The 27590-nt window shown below is 36.8% G+C and overlaps 1 protein-coding gene across 23 annotated transcripts in view; it reads left to right on the top strand.

Moving 5' to 3' along the window:
- The window catches only part of IKZF2 (IKAROS family zinc finger 2), a 305347-nt gene that overhangs the window by 196074 nt on the left and 81683 nt on the right, over nucleotides 1-27590 (top strand). Inside the window, exon 10 of one of the 23 annotated variants that reach the window (XM_003406082.4) lies at nucleotides 1926-26972. The exons of the other annotated variants lie outside the window; for them this stretch is intronic. The gene's annotated coding sequence lies outside the window, so the exon portion shown is untranslated. Of the gene's footprint in view, nucleotides 1-1925; nucleotides 26973-27590 lie in introns of those variants that run through there. 23 annotated transcript variants of the gene reach the window in all.

The following is a 27590-nucleotide window of genomic DNA, read 5'->3' on the forward strand; positions in this document are numbered from 1 at the left end:
TCCTGACACAGCAAGGCCTTTTGATAAGTTACTAAGTAAAGTAAAGCCTGTATATGTTTTTAAATGCATTGTGCTTTGAAGATACAGTTTTTTTTTCCCGGAGAGCCAAGAAAAAGATACTTGGTAAATGGTACGAGAGGAGCACAAAACAAATAGGGAGCAGAATATTCACATTTTTGCTCTAGGATTCTGGCCCAGTAAGCCATATTTATTCTGGGATTTTTAGCAAGGTCACTTTGTGTCCTTGGAGAAATGTAAGCAATGTCTATGAAATTAACCTGTAGGATGAGGCTTTAAGAGGATAGAATATGGAGATGATTCAGTTGTCAACATTAAATTTGAGTCTATGTAGAAACTTTGGGGACATCATAAGCACTATCCTTTTCTTTCTGCCTTTCTGCGTGGTTGCTTCCTGTTACGGTAAACCAAAAACCAAACCCATTGCAATCAAGTCCATTCTGACTCATAGAGACCCTATATAATAGAGTAGAACTGCCCCATATGGTTTCCAAAGAGTGGCTGATGGATTCGAGCTGCCACCCTTTTGATTAGCAGCCATAGCCCTTAGCCATTACGCCACCAAGGCTCCTTTAGAGTACTCAGTAGTAAAATTGCGTACAATTTCAAGAATCAGAGTGCCTACTACATGCGAACCATTTTGCTTAGAACTGTAGGTAGTTCATTCATTTAATTATTCAGTTTTTCCAGTGTGCCGGATTGCATGCTTAAGACACAATATTTAATAAGTTACAGTGCCTATACTCAAGGAAATTGTAATCTTACTTCAAGGAAGCAAATAAAAACAGTTGCCATCTTGTCTATTCCAACTCATGGTGACCCCCATGTGTGTCAGAGTGGAACTGTGTAGGGTTTTCAGTGGCAGATTTTTGGGGAAGTAGATTGCCAGGCCTTTCTTCTGAGGTGGCTTTGGATAGACTCAAACTGCCAACCTTTACAGTTAGCAGCCAAGCATGTTAATTATTTGCACTACCCAGGGACTCCAACAATACATACACATTTATAATAAAACGTGGTAGTTACTACTCTAAAGATAAAAGTAAAATGCTATGGAAACAAACAGAAGAGAACCTAATTCAGCCTTCCAGTGAGGAAATGAAATGTGGTAGAAGTGATATCTAAGCTGAGTCTTAAGGATAAATGGAAATAAGTTTAGTAAAAAGGGAAGGTGAGAAAGGGAGTTGGGAAACATGTTCTAAACAGAGGGAACACATCTGCAAAATCCTGTAGGATAGAGACGGAGATGGAAGAGGAGAAAAGGGAGTATCAGAGAAGATGATAGAAATGAGAGAGAATAAATATGAAAGGATACATTCAGAAAAGTACATATTTAGTGTAGCTGAAATATTGGATGAGAATAGGGACATAGCAAGAAATGAGACTGGAAAGATAAGTAGACTCAGATATTAGCGCTTGGTTTTTCTAACTCAGTGATTCTGAATTTTATACCAAGGGAAACAAGGACAAATGAAGGTGTTATTAAGGAGTGACATGATTATATTTGCAAAATTTCCTGGGCTTCCATGTGAGATTAGATTGGAAGGATACAAGACTAGAAGTAGAAGCTGCCACAGTAAATTCTGGAAAAAATGCAATGGGAGTGGTGTGGAAAATGGAGAAATATGGCTAGACTACAAAGATACTTAAAAAGCAGAATGTGCTTGACTGATAATTGATTGGATATAGGTAGTGAAGGGGAGAGATGAATCAAAATGTGTGCTGGGTAGAATTGTGTCCCTCCAAAATATATGTTCAAGTTCCAGCCCTGGTACCTATAAATGTGACCATATTTGGAAATAGGATCTTTGTAGATGTAATCAAATTAAAATAAAGTCACAGTGGGTTAGGGTGGGCCTCAATCCAATGATGGTGTCTTTATAAGAAGAGAGAAATTTGAATATACACAGAGAGAAGACACGGTGAAGAGCACCATACGATGGAGGCAAAGATTGGAGTGATTTAGCTAGAAGCTGAAGAATGCCAAGGGCTGCCATCAACCACCGGAAGCCAGGAGAGAGGCATGGAAAAGGTTATCCTTCAGAGCATCAAGAAGGAACACAAAACTGCCAACACCTTCATTTTGGACTTCTGGCCTCCGAACTGTGAGAGAATAAATTTCTGTTGTTTGAACCCACTCAGTTTGTGGTAATTTATTATGGTAATACTAGGAAAATAACACAGGATGATGCCCAAGTTTCTGGCTTGGAAATCTGAATACATGGTGGTGCCATATACTAATATCAAAAATATGAGAGTGAAATAGATTTGAGGAGAGATGATGATGAACATACTGACAATGTTCAGTGTGAAATATCAGTGTGACATTCAATGTCTCATAAGAAATTGGATATACTGGGTTAATATCCAGAGAAAGATCTGGGCTTGATATATAGATATATATATACATATATATATGTATATACATATATTTGGAAACCCTGGTGGTGTAGTGCTAAAGTGCTACAGCTGCTAACCAAAGAGTTGGCAGTTTGAATCCGCCAGGTGCTCCTTGGAAACTCTATGGGGCAGTTCTACTCTGTCCTATAGGGTCACTATGAGTCGGAATCGACTTGACGGTACTGCGTTTGGTTTTTTGGTGATACATATATTTACATGGTAATTAAAGCCACAAAATTGATGGGATCATATAAAGAGAGTAGACAGTGAAAAAGAGAAGGTTAACGTCAAATTCATGGGTTTAAAGTATAAAGTATAAGAAGAGTTCTATTAAGAAACTCACACTTCATTAGAAAGAATGTATCTTGTATAAAGCTGACTACACAGAAAAACTGTTGCCAAGGGTCAAAACAGAGGTACACATTGCCTGCTGTGGGAGAAGATTGTGGGGCCAGGAATAGTCTCGTTGAAAAGATTGATATCCGAGAGAGATTTTGGAATTTCTTTTTTGGGGGGCGGGGAGGAGTACGTTTTCAGAAAGACAATTAAAAAGTTAGGTTGACATCATGTTACAGCAGAATTTTAAGGGAAATGTACCTCAGCTTCCAATTCCTCTTTAATGTGTCTAAGAAAGAGAAAAAGAACAGCAGAACAAAAGAGCACAAACCTCTGAAAACATAGGACAGTTCTGGGTCCAGAGAGTCATATGATACCTCAGCCAGGGTAGGAGGTGGGAGTCTAGTGATATGTGTCTTTTGTATCCTGAACATTTGAGCGGTTTCTTATTTCCCTTTTTGATATATAGGGTAAACAAATATTTTAAATTATTTTCATTATGAAAGTGGTATGTTTAAGTATAAGAAATAAGCATATGTTTACAGGTACTTATTTGAATGTGTCATGCATTATCATCTTTTTTTGAGCTGGAAGCTATTGGAGATCATCTCAGTTTACAGAGATGGAAACCGAGGTGCTCATCGTGAGGCTTTTGCTGAATTTATTATTACAAGCCTTTTTTCTGCCCAACTAGTTAATCACATGACTGGGGTTTCATCACAGTCAGATGATGCTCAAGGTCACACTGAGAGGCAGGATGTACAGTTTTAGAACAACTCTGCAGACCCCGCACAGCTTTTACACAATCTCTTCAACTTACGTAGGCTTCTCTGGGACCGTTTTCTAACCACAATCTATTACTGGTCTTTTGGCAACCTGCAGCTTTGTAGTAAAATTAACTAAGTTTTCCCATTTATTATCATATAGGTCTTCAATTACCCACACACATGGAAATTAATTTGTGACATAAATATATGATTCCCAAGTAGATTTTCATTATTAATTTCACAGGCTACATAGGAAGGCATTTTGTAAACATGATATAAAAAGAATCTTTTACTATCAAATCAAATCAAATTACAACATATTAATAGATCATTTAAAAATCTGAAATCCTGAAAGACAGTGCCTTCCATATATCCTATAAAAAAAAGGTTTTAGAATATTTAAAATCTTTTAATAAGAATTACTAAAAGGTCATTGTAGGTGATGATATTTTACCTGAAAGATGACACTTTATGACAGGACAACTAAGTAAAAGTAAACCCACTCAGGAGTCTGTAAAATTACCATTATCTATAGCAATGCTGTACAATAGAAATATTATGCGTGTCACAAATGCAAGCTACATGTATAATTTTAATTTTTTTCTAGTAGCTACATTAAAATTAGGAATAAACAATTAAAATTATTTTAGTTATTATTTTATTTAATCCAATATACAGTTGTTCCTCAGTATCCAAGGGGGATTGGTTCCAGGCCCCCGTGGATTATCCCTGGATGCTCAAGTCCCTTATATAAAATGCTGTACTATTTGCATATAACCCACACACATCCTCCCAAATATTTTAAATCATCTCTAAATTACTTATAATACCTAATACAGTGTAAATGCTAGGTAAATAGTTGTTAATGCTTGCACTTAACACTGAATACTTGCTCAGTCTTTGCAAGCACTTTATCACAAACCAGAGACCATTTTTGCCATTGTAGGGGCACCACTAACACTTCCATGAATTTCACTTCTTTCTGCTGTATCATGCAAATGCTCAATTGGTTCTTACAAATCTTAGGGCCCACTTCAGCAAGCAACATGCCACTCTTCAAAAGAGCAGATATTTTTATTTTCTTGTTGAGGGATAGCACTTTCCACTCCCTCTTAACCTCTGAGGGATTGCTCTGACCACTTCATTGCTTTTTAGGAGCCATTTTTTCACAGAAGTAAAAGGAGTGAACAGAACAAGACAAACAATACTCAAACAACAAATGCTGGGGAGAGACTGAGGATCTGTGAGATGGCAAGAGGCTGTAGCCTGGAAGCCTAGACATAGCTTAATTCGCATACACTGAGCGTAGTGCTCTGTGAGCAGCAAATTCAAGTTTTGCTTTTTGGAACTTACCTTTTTTTCCTAAATATTTTCAATCTGTGGTTGGTTGAATCCGCGGATGTAGGACACATGGATATGGAGGGCCACTTGTATCTAAAAATATTATAATTTCAACATGTAAGCATATAAAAAATTATTAATGAGGTATTTTAGCTTCTTTTTTTTTTCAGTATTATCTTTGAAACCCAGTGCATATCTTACATTGATTAAATATCTCCATTTGAACTAGTCACATTTCAAAGACTCAGCGGCAGAACTATGTTCTATCCTAATAATTAAAGTCAGGTATATAAATACCTCTGTGTTATAATAATGACCACAGCCACCTTTTATTGAGTCCTTACTGTGTAGCAGTCACTGTGGGAAGTGATTTCCATATTTTTCTTATTTTACTCTTAGTGCAACTTTATGACATAGATGCCGTTTTCAACCCTATTCTCCACATGGTATAGCAAGAGATTTAGGATTTAGTGGCTTACTCAAAGCTATGGAGTTAACAAGTAATGGACCAGAGATTCAAACATGAAGATGTACAAGTGTATTAACTGAGACGTATAGTTACTTTATGTTTCTAGGTGATTTTGTTTTTATTTTTTTAAGCGAAGATAGCAGATTTGGTTCTAGGAGAAAATAGATTGTCGAAAAATTAATTACAGTGGTTTGATAGTTGGAAAAATAAGAGACTACTGATAATAAAGTAAATTACTATAAATCATAAAGGGGAAAAAGATGTGATATTACAGAGATTATGTTATTGAAGGAAAAGAGCCTTACATCTTTGGTGAATAAAACAAAAAATGAGTGGAGGTAGGACAGATAATGGAGTCCCTAGGTAGTGCAAACACTTAACATACTAAGCTGCTAACTGAAAGATTGAAGGTTAGAGCCTACCCAGAGGCACCTGGGGGGAAAAAAGGTTGCCATAGAGTTGACTTCAACTCATAGTGACCCAAGGTCTGGCAGTTTACTCCTGAAAGATCAGCCACTGGAGCACAGTTCTATCTTGACACACATGGGGTTGCCATGAGCTGGAATAGACTTGACGTCAGCTGGTTCTGGTTTACAAAGGAAAATAGTGTATTCTGGATGAGTGTTAACAAAGTATAAAAGTAAATTAATTTGATGAAACACAAAAAGTTGAACCTCTATAAGTATACTGAAATAAAATCAGTAGCAGAAGTGTTTATAAAACTGGAGAATTATTTTAAGTCTATATTTTCTAAAATGTGACATTACTAGCCTAAAAGCCAAGAGATTTGACACAAAATATGGTGCCTAAAGAACTAAAATGAGTGTTATGCAAGTCTGATTTGGGCAAAATCAAAGATGAGTGTGTGAGTTAGTAGTATGAATTTGGAGGCCTAGGAAAATCATTAATAAAAAAATGTCTTTCTTCTCATGGTTCTACAGAGATTCTCCACTGCTACCTAGCACATTGTAGTGAGTCTCTTCCCTCTCTCCGTTATCTACATTTGCCTGTTATTTTGTGTGCATCAGTTCCTTTAGTCTTACTGCTCTTTCAGCCTGGGAATTAGGTCTTTTTTTTTTTTTTCCCAAACACTAAGCTGTATTTTCCCCACCATTCAAGATACTGCTTGGAATCAATCTACTTCAGGAACCATCCCCAAACCACAGATGGTAAATATAGTATCCTCCAAGGAGGGAAACAGTGGCGTGGATAATTTACACAAATGTTCTAATTCCTTAGGTTAGGTAATGCCATAGGGTAAGTGGGTCTGCTTTGTTTTATAGTCTCTTTCCCACATCAACCTACACATACCTGTGGTTCATCCCACATACTCTTCTTTTCAATCAGGTCTGTATCCTTTTTCTTAAGCCTTTTTCTCCTGTTTGTTGTTCACCTAGGAGTTTATAAAAAAAAAAAATCAAGCAAAGATAACATTAATATTCACAAATATATAGAAAGTAAAAAGAATTGATTAGGGCTAGTAAGTGCTTTACTTCCATCCGTGAAAGAGATTTTAACTTACTAGGTGACTGAAAGAGATACATTGTTGTTGTTGTTAGTTGCTGTTGACTTGATTCTGACTCGTAGACACCCCACAGTAGAGTTGAAATTGAGCATGACCTTTGAAGTCCGCAAACCACATGATCCCAAGACTTATTTTCTTTGTAATATTGTTTAAGCTTTTTAATTTTTCTTAGCCTCAGTTTCCTCATCTAAGATGGAAACAAGAATACCTATCTTGCAGAGCTATTTTACTTACTTACTCATTAATGAATTTTTGTTGGGCAAATAGCATGTGCAACATACTATGTTCAACACAAGAGATAAAAGTAATAACAATCCCCACATTCAAGAGATTAGATTAAAGAGAAATAGAAACAATATCAAATGTTAGTACAAAGTATTTTAAAGTGGTGTGTGCAGAGAGAAGGGAGAGTTAAAAATTTTACTCTGGAGGATAAAGAGATCAGTCAGGAAAACATTAAGCAGTTGACATCCGAGCTATAATGGGGGAAGGACAGAGGTTATGAGGAGGAGGCATTCTAGATATTTATGAATATATTCATTCGTTGGTTTTTTTATTCAGGATATATTTATTTTGTGCCCAACATCATGTGAACATAGTGGTAAAGAAAAAAGATGTCCATTTCTAAGATATGCTTGTTTCCCTGTTCTCACACTGCTTACAGTCCATGTGGAAGAGAGATACCTAGGGTAACAGAGCACCCTTAAAAGACCTCCACTTAAATGAACTGACAAATTAACCAATAGTGTCAATTTCCTTTGCATAACAAAATTAATGTTCAGGGCTCAAGGAAAGCTCACAGCCAGTAGGCTATGCTCCAGTAAGCCCACATACTTTTCTTTTCATTGGTTGAGTTGCGTGCTTGCCAAGAATTAGTTGATTATTCCCAAACGATTTATGCCAGTTGACTTATTATTGTAACTATGTAATATAATTAAACATTGCTTACATAATTCAGTTAAATAGAGTAAAAAATGAGAATTGTGTCTTTGACGATTAAGTTGAATATTTTGGAAAGACTCAATAAAAGAATCATTAAAAACATTTCTATGAATTAAATATAGAAAATACTCAACAAAAAAATGTTAATAATCCCCCAAATTCTACACTCATAATGGTTTGTAAATGTCTTCAAGTTTTCACTCCACTTTATTAAAAGTGAAACTAGAAATTACAGATGGTATACTTTCTTTACAGCTGTTTAAGAAAGACATCATGGACCTTCCATCAGTGGCCCCAAACTCAAAGCAAAGGTCATAGTTCTGCATAAGCAAAATTGGTGAACAATTGTGTATTTAAATATATTAGGTTAAAATAAATACTTGAGGAATGTAGAATTTGTGTAATTCCCCTATTTTAGTCTACTTTAATCATTAGCTGACCAACCTTTATTCAAAATCACATGGATAAGAGGACTTCTAATAAAGAAATAAAATATATGTTATAACCTGCTAAGTACTATGGCCTTAAACCCAAAAACCCAGTGCTATCGAGTCGATCCCAACTCATAGTGACCCTGTAAGACAGAGTAGAACTGTCCCATAGAGTTTCCAAGAAGCACCTGGCGGATTCAAACTGCTGACCCTTTGGTTAGCAACCGTAGCACTTAAACACTACGCCACCAGGGTTTCCTTTATGGCCTTAGGAATCAATAAGTAAGTAAACTTCTTTGGTAATGTCAAGACTACAGAACAAGAACTCTGAAATGGGGGTAAGCCAGGCAAAGGAGGAAGCAGGAAAAGGAGAGCATTTCAGGCAGGCAAAAAAGAGAGAAAAGGAGAGAGACGAGGAGCTGAAAATTTTTTAATGTGGTTGGTCCATACAGTGTCAGGGGGCACATGGGTAGATAGTCTGGGTTGGTGGGGTTGGGGGACCAGATGCAGATCTTGGAAAGCCTTAGAAATTTTGTTAAATCTTTTAACTTTATCTTGAAGGATTTTAAATTAGGGTTTACATTATCAGATTCGAATTGAAGTAAAACTCTAGTTAAATGTTGAGGAGGATAAGTTGATAAGGAGCAAGATAGACGACCCACCCATCACTGTCCAGTTGATTCCAACTCATAGCAACTCTATAGGACAGAGTAGAACTGTCCCATAGGGTTTTCAAGAAGCAGCTGGTGGCTTCAAACTTTTGGCCTTCCAGTTAACAGCAGAACTCTTAACTACTGCGCCACCAGGGTTCTGAGATTAGGGACAGGGACAGGGAGACAAATTAATCTAGCTAAGAGGTAATGGAAACCTGAATTAAGGTAGTAGCAATAATATTGGAAAGATATGATGGATTTTAGATATAGTTGTGAGGTATAATCAACAAGATATAGCAATTGGTTGAAATATAGGGGGTCAAAAAAGTAGAAGATATTAAAAAAAAAAAAAAGTCTCCTAGACTTCTGGCTTGAGAAATTGGGTGAGTAGTGTCATTTACAGAAGTGTGCAACTTTAGTGAAAAAGAGTCTGGTTAGGGACAGTGGGGTATGAGCTCAGTTCTGAAAGTATTGTGCTTGTGTCACAAGATCATCAAGTGGAAAAGTCCTATGAGCCACTGGGTATATAGGGGTCAGGCAAAAAATAAGGCTAGAAACAGAGAATTGGTTGGTGTTTATAGATAGTAATTGAAGTCATAAAGAGCTGAGATATCTCTCAAAGAGAGTTAGTAAGTTAGAATGAAAGAGAACAGAAGAAGTAGAAACTCCTTAGGAAAGAAAGTATTGAAGGTATGGGTAGGAAAAAAAAAGTCCGAGATGGGAACAGGAAATTTAAGTAAGGAACAGCCAAAGATTTAGGAGGAAGGAGTTTGGTGCCCATTGCTACTGAGTGAAAAATGTCCATAGGTGACCAGGATTGAGGGCGTATTCATTGGAGTGTTTGGAGACTAAGGCAGACTACTGTGAGTGGTGGAGGGAGTGGAAGGTGATGAAAATGCCATCAGTTTGCAGAATTTCTAAAGTCATGTGCAAGATGGAGTATGGAAAGAGAAACGCCTGAAAAAAGCTGGAAAATGTCAGGCCTTGTATGACAGTCTAAAGGGGGTTGAATTTGTGCTGTAGAAAATGCAGGGTATATTGTAAAGTCTGAATAATAGAAACTAGCTCACTTTGACCCTAATGTGGAGGATGGGATTCATGTGGGCTGAGAGCATCAGTAAAGGAAGGTAGCTAACACAAATCCTCTCCACCATGGTATAGTGGCACACAGGTGTGCTGCAAGCAGTTTGCTACTAAAAATATGGTACTCAAATTTGCACAAGACTTAAGTAAATCAGAGCAGATTCAAGTGAACCTCTTTAATGTCACTTTTACTTTTATTCTAGTACGTTTTCTCGTAGAAAGGGAAAGAAAGAGATAGCATTACACCCTAAACTTTTGAAATAATACTTAACCTTGAGTATGTCTGTGGGAGTGAGTCTCACATGTGAACACCATCGATCATGTGTATTGATACCAGGAAAAAAGTTTGAGAACCACTGAATTAGAGACAATTGCAATCATCGATAGAGATGACTAGATCCTAATTAGTCATTATCAGCGGGGATGGAAAAGAGAGAAGATTGTTGGAGAGAAGTTACAGAGTTAGAAATGACAGGATTTGGAAACTGATTGGATGTGAGAAGTGAGGCAGCATCCCAAAGATCGCAGTGTTCTTTATTGGCTGCTTTTTACACGTCAGGCACTCCGCTAAGAACAAAGATAACATGCCTCATCCCATTTCATCTTCAGCCTTGCCAAGTAGGTATTTATGCCCATTTTACAAGTATAAAACCGAAGTTTATAAAGCTCAAGCAGTTTTCCCAAAGGTCATCCAAATTTTAAGTCATATAGATGAGGTTCAAACCCAGATCTGCCTGATTCAAAATCGATGCTGTCACTCACTACGCTGTACTGCACCCTAAATCTAGAATGACTTTCATGTTGTATGTTTGGTTGTATGGTGGAAGCATCAAATTCAAATGGTAAATACAAATTGAAGATAAGATTTGGGGGAAAAATGAATTTAATTTTAAATATTCTATTTTTAAAAGCCTGGAGAATATCCCTGGTGAAGATGTCTAATAGGCAGTTACATACATAAGTCTAAAATTTAGGGAGCTGACTTGGACAAAGATAAAGATTTGTGAGGCATCAGCATTTAAATTGTGCCAGTCACAGAATGGATGAGATTTCCCAGGGAGACTGCAGCATGAGAAGCAGAGAGCTAAGAAACACCAAAATTAAAAAGGAGGCCAGAGAGAAGTATCAGCAAAGGAGAAAGAGAAGAAATGTTAATATAGATCAGAGAGAAGTAACAGAAGGGTACTACCACACCAAAGCAGGTGAGAGTTGCATGAGAAGCAGTTGATGAAATATTACCAAATGTTATGAAATGGCCAAGTAAGTTGAAGATTGAAAAGATTGCATTAGAGTAAGGGGATTGTGAGTGAGAAATACAAGTTAGAAAAGCATGAGATTTAATTATTAATGATAACACCCAGTATTGTCAAAGATCTGGGAGATGATTGTCACGTACAGCTTATAGGAAAGAAAAGCTATACAACTTTTGAAGGGCAATTGCCAGTGCTTTTTAAAAGCTAGCATTTTAATTTAGAGATTTTCCTAAAGAAACTAAAAGAAATGACAATGTTCATTACAGCTTTGTTTATGATAGCAGGTATATCACAGTAGTTGAGAGCACTCACTCTGGAGCCAGACAGCCTAGGTTGGAATCCTGACTCTGCCACTTATTAGCTCTGTGACCTTGGGCAAGTTATTTAACCTCTCTGTGCCTCACTTTCTTGATCTGTAAATAGGGACAGTAAAAGGATAACTATTGTTACTAGGGTTATTATACCCTAATTGAATTTTAAAAGAATTAAATGAGTAAAACACTATAAAGTGTTTAGAACAATGCCTGACACGTAAGATCTAATTGTTAGCTAAATAAATAAAGATAAAAACTAACCAAAATATCAAATGTCAGAATTGATGAAAAGAACATATACATCTATGCCTTATGATAACATGTAACCCTGAAAAATTATGAAATTGACCATTTCACAATATTGAAAGATATTAATAAAGATCATAATTAATTAGAAAAGTTATAAGCCATATGAATAGAATAATCCTATTTGTGAGTAAACAAAGTGTGTGCATATGTTAGATGTACATAACAATTTTTAGAAGAATATATAACAAAGTGCTTAATTCTGGGGGTTCAATTATGGATTTATTTTATGCTTTGATTTTCCACATTTATAAATTATTTATTATTAATAAGCTATTGTGATAAGAAAAAAGTTAAAAGCATCCTGGAGATCAGGAATATCAAGTCATAATTATTCTTTGACAAAAGTTGTCTGTGAAAGGAACTAAAGTTAGGGCTTAGCACTGAGAGCATATTTATAACTATGGAGAAGCAGCATATGTAAAATGCTTTATAGAATCCTGCCACCTGAGTGGCTGCTGATAAATAAGGGCTATAATACCCACCCCTCACTTATTGACATGTTTTGGTTCCAAAGACCAGGTCATTATGCAAAAATCAGCATTATGCAAAAATGGAGGATGACCACATCAGATCACAAAATGGAGGATGACTACATCTTTACATAACTGCCAAATTACATCATTACATAACTGCCAAGTTATATCATTACATAACTGCCAACTTATATCATTACATAACTGCCAAAGCACTGAGAATCAAGTTGATTCTTAACCATCACAGCCAGCTTCACTCTTGCCTTCCACTTCGGCATTCGTTACTACCAGATGTACATCATTAATGTGCTAGTGAGAAAGAAGGTTTTTTTTTTTTTGCTGACTGTGTTGTTTTTTTTTTTTTCTAATCATGTATAAGGTGAAAGTATACAGCACAAATTAGTTTCTCATTCAAAAATTTATAAACATATTATTTTGTGACATTAGTTCCAATCCCTGCAATGTGTCAGTACTATCCTTCTTTTCCCTTATACCCCAGGTTCCCTGTATCCATTCATCCAGGTTTCCTGTCCCTTCCTGCCTTCTAGTTTTTACTTAGGGGGAAGTGTTGCCCATTGGGTCTTGTATACTTGATTGAACTAAGAAGGACATTCCTCACGTGTATTATTGTTTGTTTTATAGGCCTATCTAATCTTGGCTAAAAAGTAGACTTGGGGTGGCTTCAGTTCTGAGTTACCAGGTTGTCTGGGGACCATAGTCCCAGGAGTTCCTCCAGTCCCTGTCAGACCAATAAGTCTGATCTTTTTTGTGAAGAGTTTTTTCTACATTTTTCTCCTGCTCTGTCTGGGATCGTCTATTGCAATCCCTGTCAGGGTACATTTCTAGAAATTTGTTCTTTTCCTCTAGGTTCTCAAATGTTTTGGAATATAATTTTTCATAGTATTCTGTTATGATCCTTCTCATTTCAGCTGATTCTGTTGTGATATCACCCATCTCATTTCTTTTTCAGGTTCTTTGCCACCTCTCCTGTTTTTCTTTTGTCAGTTTTGCCAGTGGTTTGTTGATTTTGTTGATCTTTTCAAAGCCCCAGCTTTTGGTCCTGTTGATTCTTCTGTTGTTTTTCTGTTTTGTATTCATTTCTGCTCTAATCATTATTTTTCCCTTTCCTCTGGTGGTTGTGGGCTTCCTTTGCTGTTCTATTCTTATTTGTTCACATTGTAGGGCTAATGTTTCCATTTTGGTCTGTCCTTTTTTGATATGTGTGCATTTATTGCTATAAATTGACCTCTGAGTACTGCCTTTGCTGTTTCTCAAAAGTTTTGGTATGATGTGTTTTCATTCACAATGGATTCGAGGAATTTTTTTATTTCCTTTTTGATTTCTTCTATCACCCAGTTGTTAAGCAAGGTGTTATTCAGTTTCCGTGTAATTGTTTTTTGTTTTCTTTGGCCTTCCTGTTATTGATTTCTACTTTTATGGCATTGTGATCAGAGAGAATGCTTTGTATTATTTCGACATTTTAGATTTTATTGGAGGTTGCTTTGTGGCCTAAAATGTGATCTATTCTGGAGAATGTTCTGTGTGCATTGGAAAAGAATGTATACTTTGGTGCTTTTGAGTGGAGTGTTCTATATATGTCTCTGAGGTCAAGTTGCTTGATTTTGGCCTTTAGGTCTCCTGTATCTCTGTTGAGTCTCTTTCTAAATGTTCTGTTCTTTAACAAGAATGATGTGTTGAAGTCTCCTGCTACTGTTGTGGAACTATTTCTCTTTTCAGTGCTATTAGAGTTTGTTTTATGTACTTTGGAGCCCCATCGTTGGGTACGTAGATACTTATTCAGGCTATGTCTTCTTGGTGGATTGTCCCTTTAATCTTTATATAATGTCCTCCCTTGTCTTTTGTGGTTGCCTTACAGTCTATTTTTTCTGAGATTAGTATTGCCACTCCTGTCCTTTTTTGGTTACAGTTTGCTTAATATATTTTTTCCATCCTTTGATTTTTAATATATTTATGTCTTAGTGTCTAAGGTGTGTCTCTTATAGACAGCATATTGATGGGTCATGATTTTTTATCCATTCTGCCACTCTCTGTCTCTTTACGGGTGCATTTAAGCCATTTACTTTCAGGGTAATTATCAGTAAGTATGAGTTTTTATTGCTGTCATATTGTTGTGCTTTTTATTTTTATAAATGGTGCTGACATTTCCTTTGTTCCTCTTACTTTCCTATGCTAAGTTCCTTTTGTCTGTGGATTTTCTTTTCTGTCATTATACATTTCATGTTTAATGAGTCCTTATGCTTTTCTTCTTTTTTATTCTGATGAGTAGGTTTGTTAACTTTCATTTTGGTTACCTTGATATTTACTGTTATCTTCCTAAGTTTGAACCAGTCTTATATTAATTGATATTGCTTTGACTTCCTCTCCATTTGAAAGTTCTGTACCTACACTGTTTATTCTTTTTATTGTTTGATATTGTTATTATTTACTGGTTGACATCTCTGTTTCCCTGTTTCAAGTCTTATAGCTTTCTTTTATTATCGAGAGTTTTTTTTTTACCTAGGTTGGTATCTGGCTGATGCTGTCCTGTGTCCTAGACTCTGGTTGTTTCTGATGTTGTTGGTTCTGTAACCAAAGAACCCCCTTTAATATTACTTGTAACTTTGATTTGGTTTTATGAATTCCCTTAATTTCTGTTTACATGGAAATGTCCTAATTTCACTATCATATTTGTGAAAGAGTTTTGAGGATATATTATTCTTGGTTGGCAGTTTTTTTTTCTTTCAAGGTTTTATATACAGCATCCTATAGCCTTCTTGCCTGCACAGTTTCTGCCAAGTAATCAGAGTTTAGTCTTATTGTTTCCCCTTTGTAAGTGACGTTTCGTTTCTCTTGAGCTGCTCTCTGGATACTTTCTTTCTTTGGTTTTGACAAATGTGTTTATGATATGTCTTGGTAAGTTTCTTTTGGGGTCTATTGTATATGGGGTTTGTTGAGCTTCTTGGATGGTCAGCTTTTCATCTTTCATGATATTTGGGAAGTTTTCTGCCAGCAAATCTTACACAATCTTCTCTGGTTTCCATTTTATCCTCCTATTGTGGAACTCTGATCACAAGCATATTTTTCTCTTGATTGTGTTCCACATAGTTCTTAGGTTTTCTTCATTCTTTTCTCTGATTTTTCCTCAAAGTAGCATCCATGAATTTGTCTTCAATTTCACTGGTTCTGTCTTCCAGTGTTTCAAATTTTCTCTTAAGGCCTTCTATTGAATTGGCCGTTTCTGAAATTTTGGATTTCTAGTTGCTGTTTTTGTCTGATTTCTAATTGTTTATTTTGATATTTTGTTCTTCTATTATTTATTATTATTCTGTTGCTTTGGCTGTATTTGCCTTGATTTTGGCTGTTTTCCTTGGTGTTTTCAATGATTTCATCTATTTTTTCCTTGGCTTTATCTGTGTTTTCCTTGATCTCTTTCCTAATCTCTTGAACAGCCCTAAATATTAGTCTTTTGAATTCCATATCAGGTAGTTCCACTGCCTTTTCTTCTGCCAGAAGGGTGTCTTATTATTTGGTCACTTGCGGGAGTCATCTTATTCTGCTTTTTTATATTTTTTGATACTGTCTGCTGTTTCCAAGAAATTAAGATATTATTTTCTGTGTTTATCGATTGTATATTAGTATGTTTCATCCTGCTTTTTTGTTTCTTTTTTATATGTCAGGGTGGACAGGCCGACCATGCTTTGCTGCTTGCTCATCTGTGAGCATGATAGCTCTCATCACCTTGTCTGGGTGGGCAGAGCAGCACCAGGCAGGACAAGCCCACTTTGTTATACACTGGTTTGGTGAGATGGCTGAGGGTGGACTGGGTGGGTGCTGTTGTTGGTACAGGAATGTAGGAGTGTTCACAACCCGTTGCCAGATAGGCAAAGGTGTCAGACAGGGAGTGGTAGAGGCTCACTTCCCACTGTTCAGCAGCTGGTCAAGTGGTGCAGTGTGGACCCAGTGAGGTGGTAGGCCAGAGTGCCAGGGGCACTCTAGCTGTAACAGTGAAGCGGAGTCCTGCAGGAAGGGGGTGTGGTGCCTGGGGTGGGTACTCTGTCTCCTGTTGGGAGCTCCTTAAAGTTGCCTTCCCATACTCCCTGTCTGGGGTCCTTGTTGGCTATGTTTCAAGGTGGCAATGCTGTGCCATTTTAGTTAGCAGGGAGCTTCCACTCCCTCTCTCTCCTCATTCTCTGTTTTCCATCATTTTCTTCTAACATTTGGTGTTTGATCTAGATTTTTATGCCTTCATTTGATGCCTAGGTTTCCAAGATTGATGTGTTTATATGTGTCTTACTTAGTTTTTCGGGTCTTTGCTGCACAGTATCGGCATGGTGTGTCTGTCTGTGGTGCTATGTTGGCTCCACTTGGATAGTAGATTTTTTACTATTGTTGTAATTGCAGAATGTCAGGTAATGAGATAGCCAATAAGTGAGGAATGGGTATATTAGTATATATTTCATTAAAATTTCTTCAGACCTTGTAGACTTCCAGCACCAGCACAACTCTACTGAAAAACTACGAGCAGTGGGTAAGAGAAGAAAAACCAAAAATGGGGAGCGTTTCTAGAAAGACAGCTCCCATGGGGGTGAGTTATGGACACTGATCTTCCTGGTCAGGGCAGTGTCCAGAGCTGATCAATTATAGGGACTACAAGGGAGATGAGACTCAAGGTGTCAGACAATCTGTAAAATAGCTAAGAAAAGTAAATACATATTGTTTTAAGATGCTTTCTTCCTACCTGTCCTTTATACAAACTTGCTTTAGTATCTGACTATCTTAGTTATCTAGTGCTGCTATAACAGAAATACCACAAGTGAATGGCTTTTAAAAATAGGAATTTATTCTCTTACAGTTTGGAAGGCTAGAAATCCAAATTCAGGGTGCCAGCTCCAGGGATGTCTTTCTCTCTCCCTTAGCTCAGGGGTAGGTGCTTGTTATTAATCTTCTCCTGCTCTAGGAGCTTCTCAGCATAGAGACCTTAGGCCCAAAGGACACGCTCTGCTCCTGCCTCAACTTGCTTGGTGGTAGGAGTTCCCCTCTCCTCTCTGCTCCTTTCTCTCTTTTATATCTCAAGAGAGTTTGACTGAAGACACAACCTAATTCTGTAAATTGAGTCCTGCCTTCTTAACGTAACTACCTCTTAATCCTGCCTCATTAACATCATAGAGGTTAGGATTTACAACATATAGGATAATCACAAAATGGTAGACAACTACACAGTATTAGGAATCATGGCCTAGCCAAGTTGACACACATTCTTGGGGGATACAATTCAATGCATAACATTAACTATTTGGGCTAAATATTCTTGGGTTAATCTACAGAATCTATAATATCTATAGCATAGATTATAAACCCCAAAGGTTTATGGTTTACCTCCATCCCATAATGCTTCCTCCTGTGCTAATTTTTTTACACATTCAATAAACTTTATTAAGAAATTAATGGAATGTGCAGCATAAAAGCAGCACAATTGAAATAATTTAAATTAGCTACTAAATAATTTTAAATGCCTGTTTTTAAAAAACAAGACTCATTTTGTTTTGATTTTCCAAATTCTTGTTTATATTATGGACTGAAATTCTAAAAGTAATAGCAAATAAAATCCCAGAAGACTTGTTAATTTGCATCCAGAATTCTTATCAGAACATAACTTAGGTGACCTTAGAACTTTGCCAATTTTAAGAATTATAAAAAGTACAACTTTTGAACCAGTTATCATCAAATCAAAGCAGTACGATAGTAGAAGGGCTAATGCAATAATTATAATCTGTAAAAAAAAAACCGAAACTTTGAGGTCAAATAAAAGCACAATTTTAAAAGAAAATTCAGAGTATATTGTGCATATGCTTCAGAATAAAGATAAACATACCATTCAGAAAAGAGCTTAAATTCAGATGTCATTTCCATCAAGTTCTGAGTCAATGACCCAATCTTGTCTTAAAATTTTAGTCTGAGATAATAAGCCTGTTCTTGCACCTAACCTTTCTAGATGTGTAAGTTTCCACGTTTGGACAAAGCACAGCCATGTTATCTGAATAGACAAGTCTAGTAGTTTCAAAGTTCAGGCAGAGGAGAGAACACAAAAGAAGGACTTGTCACTACATTAGTAATTTGCCACAACTCCATAACTAAGCCCCTGACTTCCCTGTCCCCTTTCTTCAGCCCCGCTCCCACCTCTTTCCCCCATCCTGGTGTATAGACAAACAAGCCCTCCAATCTAATTCTTATCAAGATGGAAACAAGGCCAGACCTGCTCTTCAAGATAAAATGCTCTGGCTTCTAACTGCCTGGCTGCTTATCTTTCATCTTGCAGTGTTAACCATAACCCCTTTCCTGACCTGCTCTACTTCTTGTTTTCAGATGAGCAATAGGGACTAGGGGAAATACATGCTTAAATGGACAAGTTCACTCTCTCACGTCCCTCTCCATTCCTTTTAAAGTCTATTCAAACCTCTTCATTTTGAAAATTTCTTTCTAAAATTATCAGAAATAACGTTGCATGCACTACCTGTAATGTGGTTTATTTCTAAAATGTCTTCTGATTTTTACTCTTTCTACTGAACATTGTCACATATATCTTTCTTTAAAAAAAGTAAAATTATCCTGTGAATTTTTGGGGAGAGAGGCTAGCATTTATGAGGAATGGCAGATCTTTTTTTCTTCTCTTTTTTTCCCATTGCCGAGATCCTAATAAACTGAATCATGTACTCATCTAAGCTGTTTGGTTTGGCTTACTGAATTCTTGCATTTTCATCCAAACAAAGCATTGCAATTTTCTGTTCTTTCCTGAGCAAATGAAAGTTAATAGACTGTAGACATTCAGCAGTCATGCAATGTAACTACTAGGCTTGGGCTAGCTTGCTGTGTGATGTTAACTGTGGCACTACCCTTCCATGACCCTGTTTCTTGGTACATGAAGTGGGAAGATGAAAAATGAGCCAAATTCCCTCTGTTCATGAGAGTCCTAGGAAATGGAATTTTCCTATATTTTGGAGAAACTATTACATTAAACTGTGTGAGATTGTACAGGGCCCCAATGTTGTAAACACAATGTTCTGGTTTATGACACCGTTAGCCCACACAAATTCATGTACTGGAACCTGCATGTCCTTGATAATATGAGAGTCTTCCCAAAATGATTTAAGCTCCTTGGAAGAATATTAATGTGCTAATTGTTTCTTAGTTTTTTCTTCGTAGCATAAGTCTATATTACACCTTGAAAATTATCTCATAGGTGCCCTGCTGATTCAGGTATCCCACTGTATTTGCTTAAATTAGGAAAGATTGAATCCTGGAATTACAGCTCCTTTTCATTTTTCATATTTTTCCTGAAAATTAGGAATCTAATTGACTTTTGAAGCCAGTTGTTTGTGTCAATTTTATCAATATTGACAAAATAGTATCATTGAATTTATTTAATAATATCTGTTATATAATGCTTGCTGTGTACAAGGTATTTTATTAAGTGCTAATGGAAAAAAAAAAAAAGATAAATACCTGCCTTTAAAGAATTAATAATTTTATGCCAGAATAACAAACTATATATTTGCTCTTAACTATGGCATTCTCATAAGATTAATGACTCTGTGTTCAGGACACCACATTCCTGAAAATCAGGAGAAAATAAACTTCTCAGCTCATAGTTCACTGTATCCATAAATGTGGTTCTACAGTTTCTTTTATGCTCAAAATAATTAAATCTTTAAACATTACTTTCCTTAAAGGAGATTCCTACTTATTAGAAATGTGACTGTTTATTTCTTATTTCTTTTACAAATTTTCATGAACATGTAAACTCTCAAAGATGATGATGAATGTGACTTTCCCCTGACTCTCAACTGAGACTGGGGAGTCTAAAGGGTAATTGGGGATTTGCCCAAGTTGAACGTAACTCCATTTGTTGCTCTTCTAATTGAAGTAGGGGGATCTTTAGTAGCTTGTCACTTCTGAAAGTTCTCTTTTAGTTGCATCTTTTCATGGGAGTTTTTGTCTTTACTATATAACCCTAGTCTAACTGGTCTACTTCTTGTGTTAGAGACATTTAATGAATTAATTTTCATAGACCTTGTGAAAATTCATTCAGGCACATGAAAAAGAAAATGTGAACTGAATAACAGTGAGAATGGAGAAGAGTGCAAGATATTTTGAATGAAAAAAATAGAGTATGTGATGATTTACTGGAACGGGGAAGGATAGAGCTAAATCAAATATGAGATTTCCAGTCTGGGCAATAGAGAGAAGAATGCAATGGGGCTGACATAATGAAGCTGTGAGGGAAAGCTGATAGGAAGTATCTGAAAAGAAGTTCAGAGAAGTTCAGAGCTTGAAGAAATAAAATTTTCAAGTACAGCTGCCTGTACGTTAACAGAGCTACAGGCCTGGAGCTCGAACAAGAAGCTGGGGCTGGTGGTTCTGCTTTTTAAGAGCCGATAGTGAGAAAGTTTCTGTAGTTCATGAAGGGCATTCATATTGGAGAGAAAAGCTCAAATCTACAACAGTACCACAGTTGGGGGATTTAAAAAGGAGGGGGAATAAGAACAAAATTAGAGGGCTAACACTACCTGATTCAAGAATTATTATTAAAGCTATAGTAATCAAGATAATGTAGTATTGGTGTAATGATGGAGAACTAAGTCAATGGAACAGAATAGAAAGACATCTACACACATGCAAAACCCATTGCCATCAAGTCGATTCCAACTCATAGTGACTCTAAAAATGAAAACCAAAACCGAACCCGTTTCCACTGAGTTGATTCCAACTCATAGCGACCCTATAGGTCAGAGTAAAACTGATTTTTGACGAAGTTGCAAGGGCAATTCAATGGAGAAAAATAGTCTTTTCAACAAATGGTGCTAGAAATTCTGTTTGAACCCCTGCTGAGAATTTGCATTTCTACCCCAGAATACTGACTCAGAATCTACAGTTTAACAAGATCCTCAGGTGATTTTTATGTATAATAAACTTTGAGAACCACTGCTCCACTAGTAGTTCTTAGAATTGGTGCCTAACCAGCAGCATTGGCATCACCTGAGAGCTTGTTAGAAATGCAGATTCTCAGCAGGGGTTCCAACTAGAAAGGAACCTGTTCCAAGCCCTGGCTAGAACAATTGCATACCTATATACAAAAAAAGACTTTGATTCATACCTCACACCATATACAAAAACTAACTAGAAGTGAATCATAGACCTAGATGTAAAACTTAAAACTAAAATTTCAAAAAAAGGAATATAAGAAAAATTTTGTCACCTTGGATTTGGCAAACATTTCTTAGATATTGCACCAAAAGCATAATCCACTAAAAAATAACTCCAAACCTGTTGCCGTTGAGTCAATTCTGACTGATAGCAACCCTATAAGACAGAGTAGAAATGCCGCATGGGGCTTCCAAGGAGTGCCTGGTGGATTCGAACTGCCAACCTTTTGGTTAGCAGTTGTAGCTCTTAACCACTCTACCACTGGGTTTCCACCAAAGGGGGGTAAAATATGATAATTTGAATTTCATCAAAACTTAAAACTTCTTTTTGAAAGACACAAGAAGAAAGTCACAGACTGCTAGAAAAATATTTAAAAATTATGTATCTAATACAAGGACTTATATCCAGAATAAATGAAGAACTCTTAGAACTCAATATAAGAAAACAAATAACTAAATTAAAACAAAACTGGCAGAAGATTTCAAGACACTTCACCTCTGAAGACATACAGATGGGAAATAAACACATGAAAAAGTGTTCAACATCATTAGCCATTAGAGAAATGCAAATTAAAATCAAAATGAGATACCACTACCCATCTGTTAGAATAGCTAAAATTAAAAGAATGACCATACCATATGTTATGGAAGATTTAGAGGAACTGGAACTCCCAGACACTGCTGTTGGGAATGTAAACTCTACGCCATTTCAGGAAACAGTTTACCAGTTTTTGAAAAGGTTAATATATACCAACCATACAACCCCATATACCTGCCATCTGTTCTACTCCTAGGTATTTACCAAAGAGAAATTGAAACAAATATTCATCAGAAAGCTTGTACAGAAATGCTCTAGGAGCTTTATCTGTAATAGCCCCAAACTGGAAAGAACTCAAATGTCCATCAGTAACCGAATAAAAAATTATTGTCTATTTATACAATAAAATCCTACTCAACAATAAAAAAAAAAGGAACTATTAATATATACAGCATGACGAATCCGAAAATCCTTATGCTGAGTGGAAGAAGCCAGACTCAAAAAAGAGTACTTTATGATACCGTTTATGTAAAATTCTAGAAAATAAAAATCTACAGAGAGCAGATTATTGCTTGCCTAAGGCTGAAGGAGGTAGGTAGCTAGGGACAGGAGAAAGAGATTACAAAGGGGCATGAGGAAGCATTTGGGGTGATGGATATATTCACTATCTCGTGTTCACTATGATTAGATATGTTCACTATGCTGATGGTTTAGTGTGTTTAAATATATCAAAACTTATCAAATTGTACACTTAAATATTTTCAGTTTTTTGTATATCAATTATAACACAATAAAACTGTTTAAAAATGATTAATAAATTCATAGAATCACCAGCTGATTATTGTCAGGTGCTGCCCAGTCAGTTCCGACTCACAGCAACCCTATTTACAACAGAATGAAATACTGCCCAGTCCTGTGCCATCCTCACAATCATTGCTTTAAGCTCATTGTAGCCACTGTGTCAATCCATCTTGTCCAGGGTCTTTCTCTCTTTTGCTGTCTATTTACTTTCCCAGTCATAATGTCCTTCTCCAGGGACTGATTCCTCCTGATAACATTTCCAAAGTATGTGAGAGAAGTCTTGGCAATTCTTGCTTCTAAGGAGCATTCTGGCTGTACCTCTCCAAGACAGATTTGTTCATTCTTCTGGCCCTCCATGGTATAGTCAATCTTCTTTGCTAAAACCATAATTCAAAGGCAAATTCTTCTTTGTTCTTCCTTATTCATTGTCCACCTTTCCCATGCATAGGAGGCAATTGAAAATACCATGGCTTGGGTCAGGCGCACCTTAGTCCTCTAAGTGACATCTCTGTATTTTAACACTTTAAAGAGGTCTTTTGCAGCAGATTTACCCAATACAATGTGCCATTTGATTTCTTGACTGCTGCTTCCATGGGCGTTGATTGTGATCTAAGTAAAATGAAATCCTTTACAACAGTCTCTCCATTTATCATGGGGTTGCTTATCTTTTTGTTTTCTTTGTGTTGGATTTTTGTTTTCTTTATATTGAGGGGTAATCCATATAGAAAGCTGTGGTTTTTGATGTTCATCAGTAAGTGCTTCAAGTCCTCTTCACTCTCAGCAAGCAGGGCTGTGTCATCTGCATAACGCAGGTTGTTAATTAGTCTTCCTCCAATCATGGTGCCCCGTTCTTCTTCATATGGTCCAGCATCTTGGATTATTTGTTCAGCATACAGATTGAATAAGTATGGTGAAAGGATACAACCCTGACTTTAAACTACGCAGTATCCCCTTGTTCTGTTTGAATGACTGCCATTAGGTCTATTTACAGGTTCCTCATGAGCACAATTAAGTATATGGAATTCCCATTCTTCACAATGTTATGCATAATGTGTTATGATCCACACAGTCGAATGCCTTTGCATAGTCAGTAAAACACAGGTAACATCATTCTGGTATTCTCTGCTTTCAGCCAGGATCCATCTGACATCAGCAATGATATCCCTCGTTCTACATCCTTTTGAACCCAGCTTGAATTTCTGGTAGTTCCCTCTTGATATACTGCTGCAGCTATTTTTGAATTATCTTCAGCAAAATTTTACTTGTGATATTAAGGATAAAAACCAAAACCAACCCTGTTGCTGTGGAGTCAATTCCAACACACAGCAACCCTATAGGACAGAGTAGAACTACCCTATAGGACAGAGTAGAACTGCCCCATAGGGTTTCCAGGGAGAGGGTGGTGGACTTGAACTGCCCACCTTTTGGTTAGCAGCCAAACAATTAACCACTGCACCACCAGGGCTCCAATATTAAAGATATTGTTCAATAATTTTTGTATTCTGTTGGATCACCTTTCTTTGGAATGGCCACATATGTGGATCTCTTACAGTCAGTTAGTCAGGTAGCTGTCTTCCAAATTTCTTGGCATAGATGAGTGAGCACTCCCAGTACGGCATCCATTTGTTGAATCATCTCAGTTGGTATTCCATCAATTCCTGGAGCCTTGTTTTTCACCAATGCCTTCAATACAGCTTGGACTTCTTCCTTCAGTACCATCAGTTCTTTATCATATGCTACTTCCTCCTAAAATGGTTGAACGCCGATCACTTCTTTTTGGTACAGTGACTTTGTGTATTCCTTTCATCTTCTTTTGATGCTTCCTATGGCATTCAATATTTTACCTATAAAATACCTGCAGTATTACAACTCAAGGCTTGAATTTTTTTCTTCTTGCTCTTTCATCTTGAGAAATCCTGAGCCTGTTCTTCCTTTCTGGTTTTCTAATCCCAGGTCTTTGTACATGTCATTAAAATACTCTGTCTTCTCAAGCTGCCCTTGATAGACTATGTTCAGCTCTTTTACTTCATCATTTCTTCCCTTAGCTTTAGCTATCCTACATTCAACAAGTTTCAGACTCTCTTCTGACATCCATTTTGGTCTTTTCTCTCTTTCCTGTCTTTTTAATGATGTTTTATTTCTTCGTGTATGATGTCCTTGATGTCATCCCACAACTTGTTTCATCTTTGGTTATTAGTGTTCAATACGTCAAATCTGTTCTTGAGACGGTCTCTAAAATCAGGTGGGATATGCTCACAGTTGTACTTTGCCTCTCGTGTACTTGTTTTAATTTTCTTCAGCTTCAACTTGAACTTGCATATGAGCTTTTGATGGTCTGTTCTGCAGTCAGCCCCTGGCCCTGTCCCGACTGATGATATTGAGCTTCTCCATTGTCTCTTTACACAAATGTAATCGATTTGATTCCTCTGTATTCCACCTGATGAGGTCCATGTGTGTAAAAACCCATTGCCATTGAGTCCATTTCGACTCATAGTGACCTTATAGGAAAAAGTAGAACTGCACATAGCATTTCCCAGAAGTGGCTGGTGCATTGTAACTGCCAACCTTTTGGTTGGCAGCCAAGCCCTTAACCACTGTGTCACCAGGGCTCCTCCATGTGTATAGTCACTGTTTATGTTGTTGAAAACAGATATTTCCAATGAATAGGTCACTGGTCTTGCAAAACTCTGTCATGAGTGTTTTCTGTCACCAAGACCATATTTTCCAAGTACTATTCCTTCTTTGTTTCCAACTTTCACATTCTAATCACCAATAATTATCAATACATCTTGATTACATTGATCAATTTCAGACTGCAGAATTTGTTTTTTTTTTAAAAAAAAACTTCAATTTCTTCATCTTTGGAATTAGTGGGTGAGGCATAAATTTGAATAATAGCCGTATTAACTGGTATTCCTTGTAGGTGTATGGATATTATCCTATCACTGACAGCATTGTACTTCAGGATAGATCTTAAAATGTTCTTTTTGACAATGAATGTGGCACCATTCCTCTTTAATTTGTTTTTCCCAACATAGTAGACCATAAGATTGTCTGATTCATAGTGGCAAATACCAGCCCATTTCAGCTCTCTAATGCCTAGGATATCAATCTTCAAGTGTTCTATTTCATTTTTGACAACTTCCAATTTTCCTAGATTCATACTTTGTACATACCATGTTCTGATTATTAATGGATGTTTGCAGCTGTTTTTTCTCTCATTTTGAGTCATGCTGCTTCAGCAGATGAAAGTCCTGAAAGCTTTACTCCATCCACATCATTAAGATCAACTCTGTTTTGAGGAGACAGCTCTTTCCCAGTTGTATTTTGAGAACATTCAAATCTGTGGGGCTCATCTTCCAGCACTTTATCAATGTTCAGCTGCTATTCCTAAGCTTTTCAGTAGCCAGTTTTTTTATAAGTAGATTGCCAGGTCCTTTTTCCTAATCTGTCTTAGTCTGGAAGCTCCACTGAAACCTATCTACCATGGGTGAGCCTGCTGGTATTTCAAATACCATTGATACAGCCTCCAGCATCATAGCAACATGCAGGCCATCACAGTATGACACAGTGACAGATGAGAGGTGGACACCAGCTGAAAGAATCCTTATAATAATAAAAAAAAAAAGGAACCTACTGAAAGCTATAAGAACAGATGAAAGGGAACCAAGAATGAAGCCAGTGTCTTAATGAGTGTGTAGTTAGAATAAGATGACATAGAGATATCAACAAAGAACACTAAGAGAAGTCCAATGCATTTGGCAAAAAGAAAGCCACTGAACAGCCCTGATAGGGTAGCATGATGGAAGCCAGAATATCAGAGGCTTGAAGGGAAGCTGTGTCAAATGAGAAGGAGGCAGCAGGTTTAGACCATTTGTTGAAAAAGCTCTGCAATGAGAGAAATAGGACAGTAGCTAGAGGGGAAAGCAGGGAGCACTAAAATGTTTTTGGTGAAGTTTAAAGGCAGGAAAAAAAAAAAGGAATGAAGAAGAAACTGAAGATTCTAGAGATGAAGGCAAAACATGTGGGAACATGATTCTTGAGGAATTTGGAAGTGATGGGATCTAAGGCACAGGTGCCAGAGTGAGCCTTGGAAAGGAGAAATCAGTAATTGTTAACTCCTGGCAGTCCTCCAAAATGATGGTTTCAGAACACCTAAATGGATTACTTTAATTCTGAGAAAAAAAAACTATAGTTATTTTCCATCAAATTTCTTGGAAAACTTGGATGACTGGACATTCTGACATTTCTTAAAACTGATCTTTGATAAAAGAAGACAGATATTATATTATCACCTCTCACCCAAAATGTGACTTCGCCCAGCTGTAATCTACTGACCAAGCCCGTAGGTCTTTGTCCCAAACTCCGATACATGAAAGAACTTCTGCTTTGTTCATCTCAATGTCTTGCTACTTCAGGAAGATTACTGTGAGTCATATGTTTGAGAAGGGAAATAGGGCGGGAGAAGAGGCAGGGATAAGTTGTGGGTTTATGTGAACAAGGTAATAGAAGAAATCTCCATGGAGAAGAAAACAACAAAATTGGAAGGCTGAAAGGCATTGCAAAGCATTACAGAATAGTGGAAAGGAGATGAGCTTTAGAACTAGACAGACTTGGTCTCAAATTCAAGCTTCTCATCTATATGTGACCATGGGTGAATTACTTCGCTTCCATTAATCATGTTGTTTAACCTATTATAGTGGGTATACTGTTTACCTAACATGATTGTTTAAAGAATTA

This window comes from Loxodonta africana, chromosome 6, assembly GCF_030014295.1.
Source record: "Loxodonta africana isolate mLoxAfr1 chromosome 6, mLoxAfr1.hap2, whole genome shotgun sequence".
Lineage (NCBI taxonomy): Eukaryota > Metazoa > Chordata > Mammalia > Proboscidea > Elephantidae > Loxodonta > Loxodonta africana.